Source organism: Scyliorhinus torazame, chromosome 8 (genome assembly GCF_047496885.1).
Source record: "Scyliorhinus torazame isolate Kashiwa2021f chromosome 8, sScyTor2.1, whole genome shotgun sequence".
In the NCBI taxonomy this organism is placed as follows: domain Eukaryota; kingdom Metazoa; phylum Chordata; class Chondrichthyes; order Carcharhiniformes; family Scyliorhinidae; genus Scyliorhinus; species Scyliorhinus torazame.
The window spans coordinates 2492949-2514609 of NC_092714.1; the positions used below are offsets into that span (position 1 = coordinate 2492949).

Here is a 21661-nt window from a genome sequence, read left to right on the forward strand (position 1 = left end):
CCTGGCGATTTGAATGCTTCCAGCCAGCCTGAGAACTTCTGCCTTAAATGTCATCAGCCAGGTCGGTGCAAGTGTAAAACTCTGTTTGAAGGGCCTGGTGATTTAAATTAACATAGAATTTACAGTGCAGAAGGAGGCCATTCGGCCCATCGAGTCTGCACCGATCCTTGGAAAGACTGCCCCACTTAAGTCCACACTTCCACCCTATTCCCGTAACCCCATCTAACCTTTTTGGACACTAAGGGCAATTTAGCACGGCAAATTCACCTAAACTGCACATCCTTGGACTGTGGGAGGAAACCGGAGCACCCGGAGGAAACCCACGCAGACACGGGGAGGATGTGCAGACTCCGCACAGACAGTGACCCAAGCCGGGAATCGAACCTGGGACCCTGGAGTTGTGAAGCAATTGTGCTAACCACTATGCTACCGTGCTGCCCCGACAGCTAACCTGCGAAAGTGATCTATGAGAGGAGCTGCGTGCAACTAGACATTTCTATCCTGATTAAGAACTGTGAAGTCAGTGCTCCAAATTCTCTCCCCCTGCTGGATTCTTCCTGAGGGTTCAGAACAAGGAGAGCGGCTGTTTAAAAGTCCACTTTTCACCCTCATGCTGAGAATTGTAGTTTTAACTCAGTGAGGCTCATAGTCCATCTGGTGGACGCAAGTTAGAATTGCACAGACCTGAGGGGGACCGTCAATGTGAGACTGAGGTCAATCAAGTGGAATTGACTCCTCAGAGAGAATTCTACAGTCTGCCGGTCCTAATTGAAGCCAGACATGAGAAGATCCTAACCAACCGATGATTACAATGCTTTGCGTCTGTGGAAGATCACCAGCAACAAAGACAGCTACTTCAGCAGCAAAGAAACATCTCCGGCCCTTTAAATCCCTGCTATTTTCAATCCTTTCCCTGTATGTTTGTTTCGTGTCTGTCTGGGTGGAGGGTGGGACGGGGTTTGGGGAATAGTGAGATTAGCAGACCATTGTTCCATACTTATATATATTCATTTTTCCCCTCATTATAAATAAACAGTTTTTAATGTTTTATTTATAAATCCAGTGCCTGTAACCTTTGGAGCAGCCACGGGTTAAGGATCCGAGGAAAATACACCAATTATTGGTTACTTCACTTGTGTTGGCACTCTGGGGTCTGTGGGGCTCGAATTGACACTGCCCAGGGTGCCAACACAAGCATAAAATATCTCAAAGCCCAGATGCCTGACAAATCCCAGACAAACTGAACATGGTTTAAAGTGATTACTTTTTCTGTTTGTTCCTGCTAATTCAATGGGAGTATTGACCCTTACTGGAGCACAAACTGAGGAGCACAGATCCAGTCACACTTTTCTCAATTGCTTAATCTTCTTGAAGACTAAATAGCGAATTTCAGCAACTTATTTCAACTACAGAGACTTTCACAATCAAATTCAATTCTGTCCTCACTAGTGTTTATTCAAATTCGCTTTTTAGTAAATGCTCACCAGAGAGTGATTAAGACTGAGCGCCCTGGCTAATTTTAATCTTCTGAGTCCAATTAACCAAAAGCAAATTGTATTAATCCCCCACCTTACAGATAGGGAGCAGAAGCATCACATTCAGAGTTAAATCAGCTGGCCCATTTCCAGAAGGCTGTGTAAGTATCTTATTCTCTCGGCTGCTGTCTTGGGCTAGGTACCACCTGTGCTTAAGGGGTGACCTGCTCCAAGTCCTGGCCCTTAACCAGGCTGCCCATACTGGAAATGTAGTGTGCACCAATCCCAATGCCCTACCCGCTCCCTCTGATAGCTTTCTTTTTCCATCTTTTTAAGAAATTATTTTTTGAATTCTGCTTCGACAATGGCTAGTGACACAGAACTCAACTCTCTAACTATACTCTGAAGTGTTCTTTTTCTAATCTTCCCTTGAATTCAATTTATGACTATTTTAAATTTGTGTCCATCCATTTTTAAAAAAAGATAATTTGTTGACGATATATCCAAAAAATACAAAAACAGGAACAGTCAATAACACAAAACAATATTGAACACTCCACAACATATTAACAGTGCATATAACACTATAGCAAGATAACCCATCTGAAACATGCCATATATGCAAAGATATCAGCCACCCCCCAAAAAAGTTTAAAACAAAATATAGTACATCATTATCTGTTAATAACCAGTAGTTACTTTACCCCATCACCTCCCCTACTTCCACCCCGGCTGACGTTCTAATGCTTCTTGAAAAAGTCGATGAACAGCTTCCATCTCATGAAGAACCCTTCATCCATCCCTCGAATGGCAAACTTAATTATCTGTGACCCTCATTAATATCTCGTGAACCACTGCAAACAATTGATCAATATTTATCATAATTCTTCCTGTCTTCAGCTCCAGTGGAAAAACATTGTAATGTTGAATCTACTTGTATAACCCATATTGCATAATAATTAATAATGAGGCAGTGGTATTGTCATGGGACGAGTGATCCAGAGACCAGGGCAGGATCTTGGGACCTGGGTTCGCATCTCACCACAACAGATGGGGATCTTTAAATTCAATAAAAATCTGGAGCTAAAAATTCTAATGATGACCATGAAACCACTGTTGATTATCGCAAATACTCATCTGATTCAGCAATGCCATTTAGGGGAGGGGGGTATCTGACTCCAGATCCACAATGTGGTTGATACTCAAATGCCCTCTGGAATGGAGGGCAATTATGGATGGGCAGCATGGTAGCACAGTGGGCAGCATGGTAGACAAGTGGCTAGCACTGTGGCTTCACAGCGCCAGGGTCCCAGGTTCGATTCCTGGCTTGGGTCACTGTCTGTGTGGAGTCTGCACGTCCTCCCTGTGTGTGTGTGGGTTTCCTCCGGGTGCTCCAGTTTTAGTCCAAAGACGTGCAGGTTAGGTGGATTGGCCATGATAAATTGCCCTTAGTGATCAAAAAGGTTAGGAAGGGTTACTGGGTTACGGGGAGAGGGTGGAAGTGAGGGTTTAAGTGGGTCGGTGCAGACTCGATGGGCTGAATGGCCTCCTTCTGCATTGTATGTTCTAAATGTTGGCCCAACTAAAGGTGCCCTCATCCCGTGAATGAATTAAAAAGATATATTTGGCCTCAAGATGGGTTTTGACAAATTATTCAGGTCATTACTAAGACGACCAATTTTGATGAGTTGCTGGAGATGTTTGAGTTGCTGAGGGGAAGTGAATTTAGATAAATGCAGGTGAGGGACTTTGCAAGAGCGGAGGGAGGACATTTCCCCGGTTGCGGGGCATACCCTATTGGAGCAACTGCTGCTCTCGGATGAGTTGGTAGAGGGTAGGATTGAGGATATATATGGGTGGTTGGGTGAGAAAAGGTGATGAGGATCAAGAGTAAATGGGAGGAGGTTTTGGGGGGGTGGAGTTAGGCAGGGAGCTGTGGTGTAAGGTGATGGGTAGGGTGAATTCAACCTCTTCCTGCACGATGATGAGCTTGATTCAATTGAAGGTGGTGCACAGGGTACATATGACCCGGGCGAGAATGAGTGGTGAAGTGTGGGCGAGGGTTGGCAAATCATGTGCACATGTTCTACGGGTGCGTGAAACTGGAGAGTTACTAGGAAGCAGTGTTTGGGACGTTATCTCACATTGCGGGAGTGGAGGTCAGGCGATTTTTGAGGTATGGGAAATGCCAGAGCTGATGGAGGGGCATGGGGCTGATGTTGTGGCCTTTGCCTCTCTAAATGCCCAGTGAAAGATCTTGCTGGATTGGCGGTTGGGTACGCTGCTGGGGGTGGCAGTCTAGCTGCCCGGTGAAGGGTCTGGCTGGATTGGCGGTCAGGTACGCTGCTGGGAGTGGCAGTCTAGCTGCCCGGTGAAGGGTCTGGCTGGATTGGCGGTCGGGTACGCTGCTGGGAGTGGCAGTCTAGCTGCCCGGTGAAGGGTCTGGCTGGATTGGCGGTCGGGTACGCTGCTGGGAGTGGCAGTCTAGCTGCCCGGTGAAGGGTCTGGCTGGAATGGAGGTCGGGTACGCTGCTGGGGGTGGCAGCCTAGCTGCCCGGTGAAGGGTCTGGCTGGAATGGCGGTCGGGTACGCTGCTGGGGGTGGCAGCCTAGCTGCCCGGTGAAGGGTCTGGCTGGATTGGCGGTCGGGTATGCTGCTGGGAGTGGCAGTCTAGCTGCCCGGTGAAGGGTCTGGCTGGATTGGCGGTCGGGTACGCTGCTGGGGGTGGCAGTCTAGCTGCCTGGTGAAGGGTCTGGCTGGATTGGCGGTCAGGTACGCTGCTGGGGGTGGCAGTCTAGCTGCCTGGTGAAGGGTCTGGCTGGATTGGCGGTCGGGTACGCTGCTGGGGGTGGCAGTCTAGCTGCCCGGTGAAGGGTCTGGCTGGATTGGCGGTCGGGTACGCTGCTGGGGGTGGCAGTCTAGCTGCCCGGTGAAGGGTCTGGCTGGATTGGCGGTCAGGTACGCTGCTGGGGGTGGCAGTCTAGCTGCCTGGTGAAGGGTCTGGCTGGATTGGCGGTCAGGTACGCTGCTGGGGGTGGCAGTCTAGCTGCCCGGTGAAGGGTCTGGCTGGAATGGCAGTCGGGTACGCTGCTGGGGGTGGCAGTCTAGCTGCCCGGTGAAGGGTCTGGCTGGATTGGAGGTCGGGTACGCTGCTGGGAGTGTCAGTCTAGCTGCCCGGTGAAGGGTCTGGCTGGATTGGCGGTCGGGTACGCTGCTGGGGGTGGCAGTCTAGCTGCCCGGTGAAGGGTCTGGCTGGATTGGCGGTCCGGTACGCTGCTGAGGGTGGCAGTCTAGCTTCCCGGTGAAGGGTCTGGCTGGATTGGTGGTCGGGTACGCTGCTGGGGGTGGCAGTGGAGCTGGGGGACCTGCATGACTTTTTCCAGTCGAAAAAGATCAAATTTGAGTTGAGGGGGTTGGGGAGGGCTTCGAGACACGGTGGGGGTTGTTCATGACAAAGTGGAACTGTTCGTCATAGGGAATAGGGCGGGAGGGTAGGGGATAAAAAATTGTGCAAACTGTGGATAATAATACTCTTTATTAGTGTCGCAAGTAGGCTAATATTAACACTGCAATGAAGTTACTGTAAAAATCGTGAGGTTGTGGAGTGTGTTGTATATCTTACTGTTTCTACACGGTTTGGAATAAAATACATTAAAAGAAAAGACAACAGGCGGAATTCTCCCCTACCCGGCGGGGCGGGGGGTCCCGGTGGGACGGAGTGGCGGGAACCACTTCGGCGTTGGGCCGCCCCAAAGGTGCGGAATCCTCCGGGGCATCTTCAGGGGCTGGGCCCGCCCTGGAGTGGTATGCGCCCCACTGGCCGGTGGGAAAGGGGCTTGGTGCCACGCCAGCCGGGGCCGAAGGGACTCCGCCAGCCGGCGCGGACCCGCACATGCGCACATGGAGTCACTTCCGCACCGCGAATGGCGGATGACCACGGCCTCCAGTGCGGAAGGAATAGAGTGCCCCCACGGCACAGGCCTGCCCGCGGATCGGTGGGCCCCGACCGCGGGTCAGGCCATCATGGGGGCACCTCCCGGGGCCAGATCCCCCTGCGACCCCCCAATAACCCCGGAGGCCGCCCGCACCGCCAGGTTCCGCCGGTAAGGGACCAACTCCAATTTACATCGGCGGGACCGGCTACAGGCGGGCGGGACTTCGGCCCATCGCGGGCCGGAGAATTCGGGTGGCCCCGGGGCCCATTAAGTCGCGCCGGACCCCGCCATTCTCCGAGACAGGCGGCGCGACTCACACCACGCCGGTTTTTGGGGGGTGGGAGAATTCGGAGGCCGGTGGGGGCGGGATTCACATCGATCCGGCAGGGGGTCGGAGAATCCCGCCCAAGCTCTCTTTCCCGTACCACCCCTGTTCACACTAACCTATTTTGACTCCTGGTCAAGCAACATCTAGATATTAAGGTTCCCATTCTTGTTTTCAAATCCTTCCGTGGCCTTGCCCCTCCCCACTATTAAATTGAAAGAAACACTGGATTAGAATGGTTTACCAGTGCAGACGGGATAGGCCGAAGGGCCTTTTCCGTGCTGTGGACCTCTATGACTGGCCGGGTTTCTCCAGAGTCACGGGCAGTCACTGTTCATCGATGTAGCCACATTTTCATTGACTTTGGGCAGGAATTGTGGGACCAGGAAATCCCACCCACTGTACAAATCAGCTGTGAAGAAGTTGGGCGGACTCGAAGTTTACTCTGTTTCTCTCCACAGATGCTTCCAAACAAGTGGAGTCTTTCCAGCTTTTTCTGCTTTTATTTGAAATTTTCACCATCTGTAGTATTTTACAAAGATTAGTAGTAGGTCAAAGGATTGGACAGATTTTAAGAAGCAGCAAATCTAGCTGGTATGGTAATATAAAGAGATGATAGTAAAGGTTTCTACAAGTATTTGAATGGGAAAACAATAAATAAAGCTAGTGTTGGCCCTCTGGAGAGAGTATGTGCAATTGATAATAGCAAACAAAGAAATGGCGGAGGCGTCGAACAGGTATTTTGTGTCTGTTTTCATGGCAGAGGACTTAGAAAATTACACAAAGAATCTTGAACATCAAGAGGTGACAGGAATGGGTAAACTTAAACTAATCACCAGCACCAGAGAAGGTGTGCTGGGAAAACTATTAGACCGAAAGGCGTACAAGTCCCGAGAACTGGATGGCCTGAATCCTAGGGTCTTAAACAAGGAGGTAGCACAGATAGCAGATGCATTGGTTGTAATCTTCCAAAACTCCTTAGATTCTGGAACGGTTCCAGCAGATTGGAAAGCAGCTAATGTAATACATTTATTCAAGAAAGGAGAAAGGCAGAAAGCTGGAAACTAAAAGGCCAGTCAGCTTAACATCTGACATAGAGAAAGTGCTAGAATCCATCATTAAAGGCGGCACGGTGGCACAGTGGTTAGCACTGCTGCCTCACAGCGCTGAGGACCCAAGTTCGATCCTGGCCCCGGGTCATTGTCCGTGTGGAGTTTGCACATTCTCCCCGTGTCTGCGTGGGTTTCACCCCCACATCCCAAAGATGTGCAGGGTAGGTGGATTGGCCGCGCTAAATTGCCCCTTAATTGGAAATAAATAATTGAGTACTCTAAATTTTTTTTTTAAATCCATCATTAAGGTCATAGCAGGATACTTAGATAATCACGATTTGATCAGGCAAAGCCAACATGGTCTTGTGAAAGAGAAATCATGTTTAACTAATCTATTAGAGTTTTTTGACAAAGTAACTTCAAGGTGGGAAACCAGTAGATGTAGCGTACTTTGATTTCCAAAAGCCATTTGTTAAGGTTAAGCCATCAAAGGTTATTACGCAAGATAAGAGCACATGATGTAGGGGTGACATATCAGCATGGGTAAAAGATTGGTTGGCTAATAGGAAGCAAAGAGTAGGGATAAATGGGTTTTATTCCGATTAGCAAATTGTAATTAGTAGAGTGTCACACTGAGATCAGTGCAAGGTCCTTAACCATTTACAATCTATATCAACAACTTATATGAAGGGACTGAATGTATGGTAGCTAAATTTGACGATGACACCAAGGTGGATAGAAAGTACATTGTCAAGAGGTAGACTGTCTGTAAAGGGATATAGATAGGTTAAATGAATGGGCAAAAGCTTGGCAGAGTGTAATGTGAGTAAATGTGAACTTGTTCACTTTGGCAGGAACAATAGAAAAGCAGTCTACTACTTAAATGGAGAGAGATAGCAGAACTCGGTGGTAACAGAAGGATCAAGGAGTCACATGAATAACAAAGTTATCATTTAGGTCCTGCAAGTGATTAGAAAGGCAAATTGAATGTTCACAGAATCACAGAATTGTTATGGTACAGAAGTAAGCCAACAGTGTTCACCAAAAAAAGGGATTTTGTGGAAGATGATTCTTGGGTAGGATGTGTGGACAGTCTGCATCATGTTAACATCAAAAAGGAGGGGGTATTGGGTCTTTTAAAAGATATTAAGTCTCCTGGGCCAGATGGGATTTACCCCAGAATACTGAGGGATGCAAGGGAGGAAATTGCTGGGGCCTTGACAAACATCTTTGTATCCACATTGGCGACAGGTGAGATCTCAGAGAACTGGAGAGTAGCTAATGTGGTACCGCTGTTTAAGAAAGGTCGCAGGGATAATCCAGGAAACTATAGGCCGATGAGCCTCACGTCGATAGAACGTAAATTAATGGGGAGAATTCTCAGGGACAGGATTTATACCCATTTGGAAACAAATGGACTCATTAGCGAGAGACAGCATGGTTTTGTGAAGAGGAGGTCATGTCTCACTAACTTGATCGAGTTTTTTGAAGAGGTGACAAAGATGACTGATGAGGGGAGGGCAGTGGATGTTGTTTACGTGGACTTCAGTAAAGCCTTTGACAAGATGCCTCATGGCAGATTGGTACAAAAAGTGATGTCACACGGGATCAGAGGTGAGGTGATACGATGGACACAGAACTGGCTCGGTCACAGAAGGCAGAGGCTAGCAGTAGACGGGTGCTTTTCTTTTTTAAAAAATATTTTATTGAGGTATTTTTTGGTATTATAACACAATAAACAATGTACATGAAACTATAAACATAGTGCAAAAGCCGCCTCTCTCCCTTACAGGTCCCACCTTTATTAACCCCCTACTCTAAGCTAAACGAACGCCCCCCCCACCCTTCTGCTGACGATTAAATTTCCGCGAAGAAAACGACGAATGGTTGCCACCTCCGGGCGAACCCTAACAGTGACCCCCTCAAGGCGAACTTGATTTTCTCCAAACAGAGAAAGCGAGCCATGTCCGATAGCCAGGTCTCCGACTTCGGGGCTTTGAGTCCCTCCAAGCTAATAGTATCCGTCTCCGGGCTACCAGGGAAGCAAAGGCCAGAACGTCTGCCTCTTTCTCCTCCTGGATTCCCAGATCTTCCGACACCCCGAAAATCGGCACCACTGGACTTAATGCCACCCTTGTTTTTAATACCGTGGACATGACATCTGCAAATCCCTGCCAAAATCCCCTCAGCTTTGGACATGTCCAAAACACGTGGACATGGTTCGCTGGTCCTCCCGCACATTTTGCGCACCTGTCCTCCATCCCAAAGATCCTGCTCATCTGGGCCACTGTCATGTGAGCCCGGTGAACGACCTTGAATTGTATCAGGCTGAGCCTGGCACATGTTGCGGACGCGTTGACTCGACTCATAGACCATCCTCGATCTCAACTCCCAGCTCCTCCTCCCACTTGTGCCTCAGCTCCTCAGTCTGCGTCTCCTCTGACCCCATAAGTTCCTTGTTAATGTCTGAGACGCTCCCTTCTCCTACCCACCCTCTGGAAACTACCCTGTCCTGAATCCCTTAGCGGTAGGAGCGGGAAGGTTGACACCTGTTTACGAAGGAAGTCCCGCACCTGCAGATACCTGAATTTGTTTCCCCTCGCCAACCCAAACTTCTCCTCCAGCGCCCTCATACTCGGAAAGCTCCCCTCTATAAACATATCACCCATCCTCTCAATCCTTGCCTTCCGTCATATCCGGAACCCCCCATCCATACTTCCCGGGGCAAACCAGTGATTATAACAGATTGGGGACCAGACCGATGCTCCCTCTGCTCCCACATGTCTCCTCCATTGCCCCCAGACTCTCAGGGCCGCCACCACCACGGGGCCGGTTGAGTACCACGCCGGCGGGAACGGCAGAGGCGGTTACCAACGCACCCAGACTGGTGCCCTTGCATGAAGCCGCCTCCATACGCTCCCATGCCGACCCCTCCCCCACCACCCACTTCCTGATCATGGCTATATTCGCCGCCCAGTAATTGTGACTAAATTTTGGCAGCGCCAGCCCGCCCTCTCCCCGACTTCGCTCAAGCATTACCTTCCTTACCCGCGGGGTCTTGCCCGCCCAAATGAAGCCCGTGATCACTCTGTTGACCTGCACTACTAATCTAAACGGCAGCTCCCCCAATCGCCTCTCCTGTCCCCTCGCCTGGACTGCAAACATCTCACTTTTCCCCAAACCCCATCTGGTCCTCCCCAATAACATCCGGAACACAATCCTCAATCCTTTAAAAAAAATTTTAGAGTACCCAATTCTATTGTTCCAATTAAGGGGCAATTTAGCGTGGCCAATCCACCTACCCTGCAAATCATTGGGTCGTTGGGGTGAAACCCACGCAGACACGGGGAGAATGTGCAAACTCCACACAGACAGTGATCCAGAGCCGGGATCGAACCTGGGACCTCGGCGCCGTGAGACAGCAGTGCTACTCACTGCGCCACCGTGCTGCCCTACAATCCTCAATCCTGGAGGACAAAATATTGGCCAGCAGTTTGGCGTCCACATTCAACAGGGATATCGGCCTGTAGGACCCACACAGCTCCGGGTTCTTGTCCCGCTTCAGAATCAGCGTAATCGTGGCCTGTGACATCGTCGGGGGCAACACCCCTCTTTCCCTTACCTCATTGAACATCCTCATCAACACCGGCCCCAATATCCCAGAGAACGTTTTATAAAACTCCACTGGGTACCCATCCGGCCCCGGGGCTTTACCCGACTGCATGGCCTTCAGACCCTCCACTATCTCTTCCAGCCCGACTGGGGACCCCAGCCCTTCTACCCGCTCCCTGTCCACCTTTGGGAAATTCAGCCCCTCCAAGAAGTGCCTCATCCCCTCCGGCCCCGTAGAGGGTTCCGGTCTATACAGCCTACTGTAGAAATCCCTAAATGCCTTATTCACCCCTGCTGAATCTCTAACCAGGTTTCCATCAAAGGGTGCTTTTCTGAATGGACAGTTGTGACTAGCGGTGTTCCACATGGATCTGTGCTGGGGCCTCTGTTGGTTGTAGTATACATAAAGTATTTGGAGGAAAATGTAGCCAGTCTGATTAGTAAGTTTGCGGATGACACCAAGGTTGGTGGATTGGCAGATGGTGTTGAGGATTGTCAGAGGATACAGCAGGGCATAGATAGGTTGGGCAGAGAAATGGCAAATGGAGTTTAATCCGGACAAATGTGAGGTAATGCATTTTGATAGGTCTAACATAGAGGTGAAATAAATGGCAAAACTCTTGGAAATATAGAAAGTCAGCGAGATCTGGGCGTGCAGGTTCACAGATCTTTGAAGGTGGCAACACAAGTGGACAAGGTAGTCAGAAAGCTTACGGAATGCTTGCCTTCATTGGACGGGGCATCGAGTATAAAAATTGGCAAGTCACGCTACAGTTGTATAGAACCTTGGTAAGGCCGCACTTGGAATATTGCGCACAATTCTGGTCGGCACACTACCAGAAGGATGTGGAGGCTTTGGAGAGGATGCAGAGGAGGTTTACCAGGATGTTGCCTAGTCTGGAGGGTGTTAGCTATGTGGAGAGGCTGAATAAACTCGGACTGTTTTCATTAGAAAGACAGAGGTTGAGGGGTGACCTGATAGAGGTTTACAGGATTATGAGGGGCATGGATAGAGTGGATGGGCAGGCACTCTTTCCCAGGGTGGAGGGGTCAGTCACCAGGGGGCATAGGTTTAAGGTCATGGAGCAAAGTTTAGAGGAGATGTGTGGGGCAGGTTTTTTTACACAGAGGACGGTGAGAGTCTGGAACGTGTTGCCAGGGGAGGTTGTGGAAGCAGATACATTAAAGGCGTTCAAAAGGCATCTTGACAAACACATGGATAGGACGGGTATAGAGGGATACGGCACAAGGAAGTGCTGAGGGTTTTGGCCAAGGTTGGTAAATTGACCGGTACAGGCTTGGAGGGCCGAAGGGCCTGTTCCTGCACGGTATTATTCTTTGGCCCATCATGTCTGCATCAGGCCTCCAAACAAACACCATGGGCGGGATTCTCCACTGCCCGATGCTGAAATCAGGAACGCCGATCGGGAGAATGACTCCTGACACCGGAATCGCGACAGGCGCGGGGTCACGATGTTCCGCCCCCTCCAAATCAGCGTCCGTGCGCCGTGCGCAGTCGGAACCACGTTTGCAGATTATTATAGGGCCCACCCGCGATGCTCCACCTCCAATGGGCCAAGTTTACGATGGCGCAGACCACGTGTGGTCTGAACAATCGTGAGCCTGGCATGGCGGGTGTGGAGAGAGAGCGAGAGAGAGAGCGAGATAGAGAGAGACAGACAGACAGACAGACAGATAGAGACAGACAGACAGATAGGGACAGACAGACAGATAGAGACAGACAGACAGATAGAGACAGACAGACAGACAGATAGAGACAGACAGACAGAAGACAGATAGAGACAGACAGACAGACAGATAGAGACAGACAGATAGAGACAGACAGACAGACAGACAGACAGACAGATAGAGACAGACAGACAGAAGACAGATAGAGACAGACAGACAGACAGATAGAGACAGACAGATAGAGACAGACAGAGACAGACAGACAGATAGAGACAGACAGACACAGACAGACAGATAGAGACAGACAGACAGACAGACAGATAGAGACAGACAGACAGACAGAGAGAGACAGACAGACAGACAGATAGACAGACAGACAGACAGATAGAGACAGACAGACAGAGAGAGACAGACAGAGAGAGACAGACAGACAGACAGAGAGAGACAGACAGACAGAGAGAGACAGACAGACAGACAGAGAGAGACAGACAGACAGAGAGAGACAGACAGACAGACAGACTGATAGAGACAGCGTACAGTCAGTGTGCAGCACTGCCATACATCGCCGAAAGCCTTCTTGCCCTGGCCCGGAGACTTCTGCCAGGGCTGGGGGAGTAGTGGGGGATGGCCAAGAGGTGGGCTGTGGGGTTGGGGTGGACAGGTACGGGTCCAGCACAACTGGCACCATCTTATCGGGCGTGACTGGTGGGGGGGGGGGTAAGGCATATGCACGGCTGCAGCTCGTCATCCCTGCGCGTGTCCAGATTCTCCCACTGTTTTTCGCACCTTCCGCGGGTGTTTCACGTGGCGCCGGGGCTGGCTCCTCACCGGTAGCGGAATGGGTGTGTGGCTCCGATTTTTCCATCGTGTAACACCATGGATCCTCCGTGGGCGGCACCACTTAGACGCAGGAACGGAGAATCCAGCCCTATGACTTAGTGTCATTCCCATGCATTGGCATTAAATGCAAGAGGAATGGAATATAAAAGTAGGGAAGCTTTACTGCAGCTGGTGAGACCACAGCTGGAGTAGCGTGTGTACTTTTGGTCTCCTTGTGCTGTCTGTGTCTGACTGCCTAACGCTATGTCAAACCCCCCCCCCCAGGAGAAGCTGCCGCACAACCGCAGGAAGAGAGAGAAGACCGGAGGGGGACCGCCGGACCTGCGGCCCCTTACCATCACGGAACATCGGGCACCAAATGAGACCCTGCTGCATTGCGGTTTCCCATGGCATGCGTGATATGACCCCCACCCCACCTACCCACCACCCCTACACCAACCCCAAACCACCCCACATCCCTCACAGCACACCCACTCCAACTCCACACCAACCCCAACCCGTGTTCCAGTCATGCGTCATGTCTTGTGTTCCCGAGGGAGGAGATGGTGATGGGGACCGTGCCGGTGATTACCACAGGGCAGGTGCTGGAAAACCACATTGCCTTGGACTGCCCCACATCCGCGCCCCCCCTACCGCCCCCCCCCCCCCCCCCACCACCACCCCTCCTCCCCCCCCCCCCCCGGTGCATCCGATGGGCAGCGGGCAGAACAGCCAGGCCAACCCAAGCCCGGCCACCAAAAGGAACCACGTCACAGGGCAGAATTTGCAGCAAGCCGCCTCGATGTTATTCTCTACGTCTGAATAAAGATTATAGGCTTCCAGTTAACACAAATACTTTATTCAATGGGTTTGTTCTATTTCCAGAGCTTAACTAGATATAATAGTTGCGAGGTATGACCAGTGAAACTAAGGCAAACTGCCTGTGCTGAGCTGTCTCTGTCTGCTGCTGCTCACTAGCCCTGTGCTTCTGAAAGAGGCGGATCCTACCTTGGGCTGGACCCTTTATACCCGTCTCTGATGCCCTCTAGTGATGCTGTGGCTGTTACATCTGTCTGCAGTCCCTGGTGTATGTGCAGATGTATGTACAGATGTACAGATCACTACAGCCTCCACCCCTGATATACCACCTGGGGAACCACCTAGGGGATTTTCACAGTAACGTCATTGCTGTGTTAATGTAAGCCTATTTGTGACACTAATAAAGATTATTACTAGATGTAGCATTAGGGCCCGTAAGGCCAGAAAATTAGACGCCAGTTAAGTTGGTACAGGTGCAGCACATAGGATAGCGTTCGGGACTAGGGCACAGACTTGTCAATAAACATTCATCTTTTCACAATAAACACCTGTGCAAAAATGTTTCAATCTGCTTTGGTGCTTAGTGAGAAGGGTGTGAGGGCTGGGCTGGGCTGGTCTGGCTGAGAAGGGGGTAGGGGTAAGATGGGTGGCTGTTGGATGTAGGCATGAGCCAGGATGCCCAATACAGTGACGGCTCACCACCCCGGTACCCAGTCCCACCCCAATCCCTCTCCATCACCACCACCCTCCCCACACCTCATCCCCATCTCCGTTACAACAGGGGTTTGATGGCACCATGTGATGGAATGGTCAGCTCGCATGCAGGGATCACCCAGGTGAACGGTGGAATGTGGTACCGTGGGCAGGAGTCAGACGCTGTCGAACAATGTGGGGCACCAGAGTTTATCCCAGAGCGGGTCTTCATCACCCTCCATCCCATGGACCAGACTCACTGTTACTGCCAATCCAGGGTCCACACCCCATTGTGAGGCAGGTAGGAATCAGGATTGCAGGTGGCAGGTGCAGGGGTGTGTGGTGGTGCAGAGAGGGTGGTCATGGGAGGAGTTGGTCGGCCGGCATGGAAGCGGGGGGGGGGGGGGGGGGGGGGGGTGTTACATCCATATGGCTGGTGTCACTCAGCTTAATCACGGGCCATGGTGGGCGGTCTGTGGGGTGCAAAGCAATATGGCTGCCTTGCAGGCCGTGGCAATGGCAGTCCATGCCTGGACACCCCTATCCCCGGGGGACACCCCCAACTCCACAACCCTATCCCTTGGTCACCCCCCACTACACCTCGGAGCCAGCCATACTGCGGCAGGACCGGCAGCCCACGGTTGCAGCTCTGGAAACATGTCCTACCTCCTCTCCCTCCCTCAGTAGCCAGAGCGCTGTGAAACCACAAGTGAATCTCGCCGCCGGTAATTTCTCCTGGCGGAGGCGGAGCATCACGGAGGCCTCGGAGAATACCAGCTCGGTTAATGTCCCTGCTGTCAAGGTGCCCGAGCATGGCATTCCGTCAGGCCACAATTTTCAGCTCATTCGATTCTCTGCCCAGTCGCATTTCACGATTCCGGCGTCGCTGGACACAGAATCCTGCCCAAACTATTCCCACTGGTTCTAAAACTAGGCAGCATAATCTATAAATTAGGACCAGACTATTCAGGAGAGATGTTAGGAAGAACTTCTTCACACTAAGAGTGGTAGAGGTTTGGAACTCTCTCCTACACACAGCAGTTGGAGCAGTTATTCATTTTAAATCTGAGATAAGATAGATTTTTGTAAAGCAGCGATATTAAAGGATATGAGCCCAAGGCAGGTATATGGAGTTAGAGTACAGATCAGCCATGATGCCACGGCGGGACAGGCTTGAGGGGCTGAATGGCCTACTCCTGTTCCTATGTTCCCTCTGCAACACCGAGTTCTGCAATCTCACTCTATTTAAATCCGCCAAAAGATCTTTCAATGTCTGAACCCATCGCTACTCCAGGCAAGATATGGCCCCCAAAAGTAGGAAGAATGCAAGCCCATGTATAGTGATGTCTCGCTGAGTCACCGTCTGGACATTGTTGAGGCCTGCGTGACCTTCTCTGCCCTGTGGATGGCCAGTGGAGAACAATATGGTCACCAACCCGGCTTGGGAGGAGGTGCTTGTGGTGGTGAGTTCCAACTCTGCCCGCAGAACAGCAATACTGCGCCACAAACACATAAATGATCTCACCAACACACCAGGGTAAGTCAACCTTCTCATCCCTCTCACACATTCGCAGGACATTTCACAGGGATCTTACACTACCAGCACGGGACACCACCACTCACTTTCCCATACACATTGACACCTCCACCTGGGCTCACATCCTATGCAGTTCACGTGCGTCCTCATCCCGCACACAGCATGCCGTATGCCTTCTTGACTACCTTCTCCACCTGTGTTGCCCCTTTCAGTGACCTGTGCACCTGTACTCCTAGATCTCTTTGACTTTCAATACTCTTGAGGGTTCTACCATTCACTGTATATTCCCTACCTGCATTAGACCTTCCAAAATGCATTACCTCACATTTGTCCGGATTAAACTCCATCTGCCATCTCTCCGCCCAAGTCTCCAAACAATCTAAATCCTGCTGTATCCTCTGACAGTCCTCATCGCTATCCGCAATTCCACCAACCTTTGTGTCGTCTGCAAACTTACTAATCAGACCAGTTACATTTTCTTCCAAATCATTTATATATACTACAAAGAGCAAAGGTCCCAGCACTGATCCCTGTGGAACACCACTGGTCACAGCCCTCCAATTAGAAAAGCATCCTTCCATTGCTACTCTCTGCCTTCTATGACCTAGCCAGTTCTGTATCCACCTTGCCAGCTCACCCCAGATCCCGTGTGACTTCACCTTTTGTACTAGTCTACCATGACGGACCTTGTCAAAGGCCTTACTGAAGTCCATATAGACAACATCCACTGCCCTACCTGCATCAATCATCTTAGTGACCTCCTCGAAAAACTCTATTAAGTTAGTGAGACACAACCTCCCCTTCACAAAACCGTGCTGCCTCTCACTAATACGTCCATTTGCTTCCAAATGGGAGTAGATCCTGTCTCGAAGAATTCTCTCCAGTAATTTCCCTACCACTGAAGTACTGGTAGGATGGAGGCCGCCTGCCATGGAGACCTTGGTCCAGGTCATGGCGCCGGTGCTGCTCGCTATAGGAATTGATGGCACTCACCAGTGGCACGCGAGAGGTAGCCAGGGCATTCAAATATCACTCCAGGTGCCCCTTTTCCTCAGAGAGTCAGCCAAGAGCCCTTGGGCACACAAGGCCGAGGACCAGCAGCTGGGCCATTCACCCAGGTGACTCCTGGAGTGTCCAGCCAATTCCAATTGCCTGTGGGCCCATTACCTCCAACTTCACCGGTCAAAGAGGGTGCACCAGCCCCACAGCAGGAGACTCAAAGCAGGTTGTGGCCCTCCAAGTTTAGGTCCTCCAGAGGGCGCCCAGCAAAGTCATCACAGGCAACAGTCCATAACAGTCAGCTGGTCACCTCCAAGTCCGCTGTTAATGTCAGGGATGCACCAAGGCATAGAAATAGGGTAAGGAAGATCTAGAAGTATGAGAGGACAACAGTGGCATGGGTTCGCACCATATTTACGTTGCTCCAATGTAAATAGAATTGCATCTATTCCACATCACTTGTCAATGCTTCTCTGTAAGCTGGGCTCAATCAGATGTCACTCCATGTTTCCTCCCCACACTTACTGCAGATGTTGCACCATCTGCCTCTGGTCAATGTTAGATGCAGCTATGGCATCACAATGAGTGCTCCTTCTCAGTTCCTTACCAACATCAATGATCCTCCACCCTTGTGCAAGGCATCTCGTCAACATGCATTGCAGTTACAAGTAATGTTCATTTTAGGCAGTGTAAAATGGAGATTCATTTAGTCCCCGACTCATCTGTATTGTGGGAAGCTAAGCTGTAGTGAAGAAGGAGAGATGTAGATCTCTGCTGTTGATGTCAGGGATGTACCATGGCGTAGAAGTTGGGTAAGGAAGATCAAGAAATATAAGAGCAAGAAATATGCAGAATGACAATTTTTCTTGGAACTCCATGCTCTCGGTCATCTGTAAAGGTTTGCAATCGGTAAGCCCATGTCAGCTCCTGCCGGCCTTGCGGGCTGTCGACATTATGAATGTACATCTGCTAAACTGATCGCTGTGTGCAACCTCCCCATCTCAATGTACCGGCCCTCTGACACAATTTTGTTCTGGCGCTCAAAGCTACAGCTTTAACCGTTGGACTTTAACCTGGTTGTTGTAAGACTTCTTACTGTGCCCACCCCAGTCCAACGCCAGCGTCGCCACAGCACTCCAGGTTCTGGAGTGCAAACAATAACCTGGGCAACACCGCCATTTTAACCGCCCGCCCGGGCCCAGGCGGCGATAGGGGCGACACCTCCCACCTCTTGAAATTCGCCCTCATTCAACCCCTCGATGCCCTCAGCGCCATTGCCAACGGCGAGTAGCTACCGCGGGAGGGAGGGCGGGCGACCCCCACCCTCGCCCCACAGTACCCCGAAGTCGCCCGGTTCGTCCACAGGCTCGCCCTCCCGGCTCAACCCAGTCGCGAACCTCTGTCCAAACCTGAACCGCCTTCTCCAACAGCGCGGCGTCGACATTCAGTAGCGATGTCGGGCGGTACGGCCCACCCTGCTCCGGGTCCTTATCGTTCTTTACGATCAGGCAGGTGAAAGCCTGAGACAATGAATGAAAATGAAATGAAGATCGCTCATTGTCACAAGTGGGCTTCGGATGAGGTTGCTGTGGGGGGCCCCTAGTCACCGCATTCCGGCGCCTGTTCGGGGAGGCTGTTACGGGAAGGGGGAGGTCCCCCCCCCCCCACTCCCCCCACCCACACACTCTCCCTCGCATCCTCACCAACAATGGCCTCAGCTCCCTACAAAACATCGTATAAAACCCTATTGTGAACCCGTCCGGCCTTGGGGCCTTCCCCTCTGCCTGCACCGCACCCATTTTAGGGAGGATGTGGAAGCAATGGAAAGGGTGCAGAGGAGATTTACCAGGATGTTGCCCGGTGTGGAGGGAAGATCTTATGAGGAAAGGCTGAGGGACTTGAGGCTGTTTTCGTTAGAGAGAAGAAGGTTAAGAGGTGACTTAATTGAGGCATACAAGATGATCAGAGGATTGGATAGGGTGGACAGTGAGAGCCTTTTTCCTCGGATGGTGATGTCTAGCACGAGGGGACATAGCTTTAAATTGAGGGGAGATAAATATAAGACAGATGTCAGAGGCAGGTTCTTTACTCAGAGAGTAGTAAGGGCGTGGAATGCCCTGCCTGCAACAGTAGTGGACTCGCCAACACTAAGGACATTCAAATGGTCATTGGATAGACATATGGACGATAAGGGAATAGTGTAGATGGGCTTCAGAGTGGTTTCACAGGTCGGCGCAACATCGAGGGCCGAAGGGCCTGTACTACGCTGTAATGTTCCATGTTCCATACTGCACCTTGGAATTGTCTACATAATACCCACAAGGCCATCATCAGAAAGGGATACAGTGCTGGCCTATTCATTCTGCTTAGCCTGCCCTTCACGAAACACTGGCTGAGCTCAGCAATGCTACATCCGTTTGGAGATATGTTGCAGTCAATGGAACCGTTAAGCATGGACTCGATGCTCATATGTTAGCTTGATGAGAAGACAATGCACAGAGCAGAAATGAGCTCGGAATTGGGATGCAATCCAGTTGATGTGTGCTTTTTATTACCAATGAAGCAGAACCTTAAGAGCTACATGGTGTGTCTGTACTTTCAGGGTCTCAAGAGCCAGGGCTGATCATTATGGGTAATTAATGGAAAAGGAGCTTTTTCACATCTGTCAAGCTAATGTGTGAAGATGATCACTGTGAGGTCATTTATGTCTATTGAAATGTCAGGTTAACTGGAGCACCGCATCTCGAACAGGAGAGTGGAGACTCTCAATGTAACGGGGATTAAGGTATCACAGAGGGTTGAGTGCTTTGAACAAGCGTTAACATCTGGCTCATGTCTGGCTTCGCAATATTCACCACTGAAGTGACACAAGCATTTTTCCGTTGCTGGAGATGGATCTCCTTGAGGTGGTTTGTCAGACTGAAGATACATTGCCATGAATCCACTGAGGACTTGCAACTCCTGCCTCTCCTAGGCTGCCTTAGCAACTGGGATGCTGGAGAGACACATGAAAGGCTGTGCCTTCTGGTTTATGATGCCAGAAGGTACCTCATCTCAGCAAGGACTCATGCCGAGGCTTCATCATACCTAGTATGAGAATGAAGGGGGTGGCTGAGAAGACCAGCCATATGGATGGTGATATGGGTCAATTATGGACGACATGGGCCCAACAGGACAAGCACTGCTATTCACCATCATCCTCCTGGTATCTGGTGGTTATGAGTGCCTCATGTGCTTGACTTGTCTGACCTGTGCTATGGCTTCTTCCTCTGCAGTCTTGGCTTCCTCGGCCTCATTCCTCTCAATGTTCGCCTCATCCAAGGAGATGTGCTGCTCCTCCATCTTAGCATCTGGCAAGTCTTCATCCTCTGCTTCATCCCCCCTCTGCAGGAAGCAGCAACCCACTATGACCCGTGAGGCTCTCTGGGGGAGTGTACTGGAATGCTCTGCCAGATCTGTTGAGGTATCTGAATCATATCTTCAAGATGCCAATGGTCTGCTCTACCAAAGTTCGTGCAGCAGAATGAACATTGTTGCACCTTCCCTGGAGTATGGGGCCATCGGACAGGTATAATCAGCCATGTCCTTTGTGGGTAGCTTTTGTCATCAATGAGCCAACCATAATGTTGTGTGGACCCTGAAAGATGTCTTGGATTTGTGATCTACTCAGGATGTAGCAGTTGTGGCAGCTTCCTGGGTATGTTGCACAAACTAGCATGGTGTGTTTCTGGTGGTCACAGACCAGCTGCAGATTCAGAGAGTGGAATCCTTTCAAAGAACAAAGAACAGGATCAGGCCCTTTGGCCCTCCAGGCCTGTGCTGACCATCATACCTGTCTAAACTAAAACCTTTGTCACTTCTGGGGTCCATATCTCTCTATTCCCAACCTATTCATGTATTCATCAAGATGCCTCTTAAACATCACTATCGTATTTGCTTCCACCATTTCCTCCGGCAGCGAGTTCCAGGCACTCACCACCCTCGGTGTAAAAAAAACTTGTCTCGTACATCTCCTCATTGCCTGTTGTCAGGGAGCTTTTAGCCACATGAGGGTAGTCAATGGCATGTTGCCCCTGTGGGAATCTGGCTGCCTGGCTAGCTTGATCTCTATCAAATAGCACGTAATTGTGGTGTCTGTCACCTCTTGTGTGCACTTATGAATCAAATCTTGAGAGATCCCACAGAGATCCTCACTACAGCCCTGGAAATAGCCACTCTCAGAAATTGAGAGCGACAGAGGGGCTGGTTTAGCTCAGTGGGCTAGACAGCTGGTTTGTGATGCAGAACAAGGCCAGCAGCGCGGGTTCAATTCCCGTACCAGCTGAGAATTCGGATTTCTCCCTCTGTGTACCCGAACAGGCGCCGGAATGTGGCGACTAGGGGCTTTTCACAGTAACTTCATTGCAGTGTTAATGTAAACCTACTTGTGACAATAATAAATATTTATTTATTACTTACTTTCAGGGGCATTGACAAATGATGTCCTCCCAGACCTCACGTCGTCATTTCATGGAGCCGATGAGCTGCTGGAGGCAGTGGTAGAGGCGAGTACAATTTTGTCTTTTAAAAAGCATTTAGATAGTTACAAGGGAAAGATGGGTATAGAGGGTTATGGGCCAAATGCGGGCAATCGGGACTAGCTTAGTGGTAAACATTGGGTGGCATGTACAAGCTGGGCCAAAGGGCCTGTTTCCATACAGTAAACT

At 50.6% G+C, this 21661-nt stretch overlaps 1 protein-coding gene across 3 annotated transcripts in view; it reads right to left on the bottom strand.

The window, feature by feature from the left end:
- The window catches only part of LOC140427624 (homeobox protein PKNOX1-like), a 404309-nt gene that overhangs the window by 227324 nt on the left and 155324 nt on the right, over nucleotides 1-21661 (bottom strand). The window lies entirely within an intron of this gene.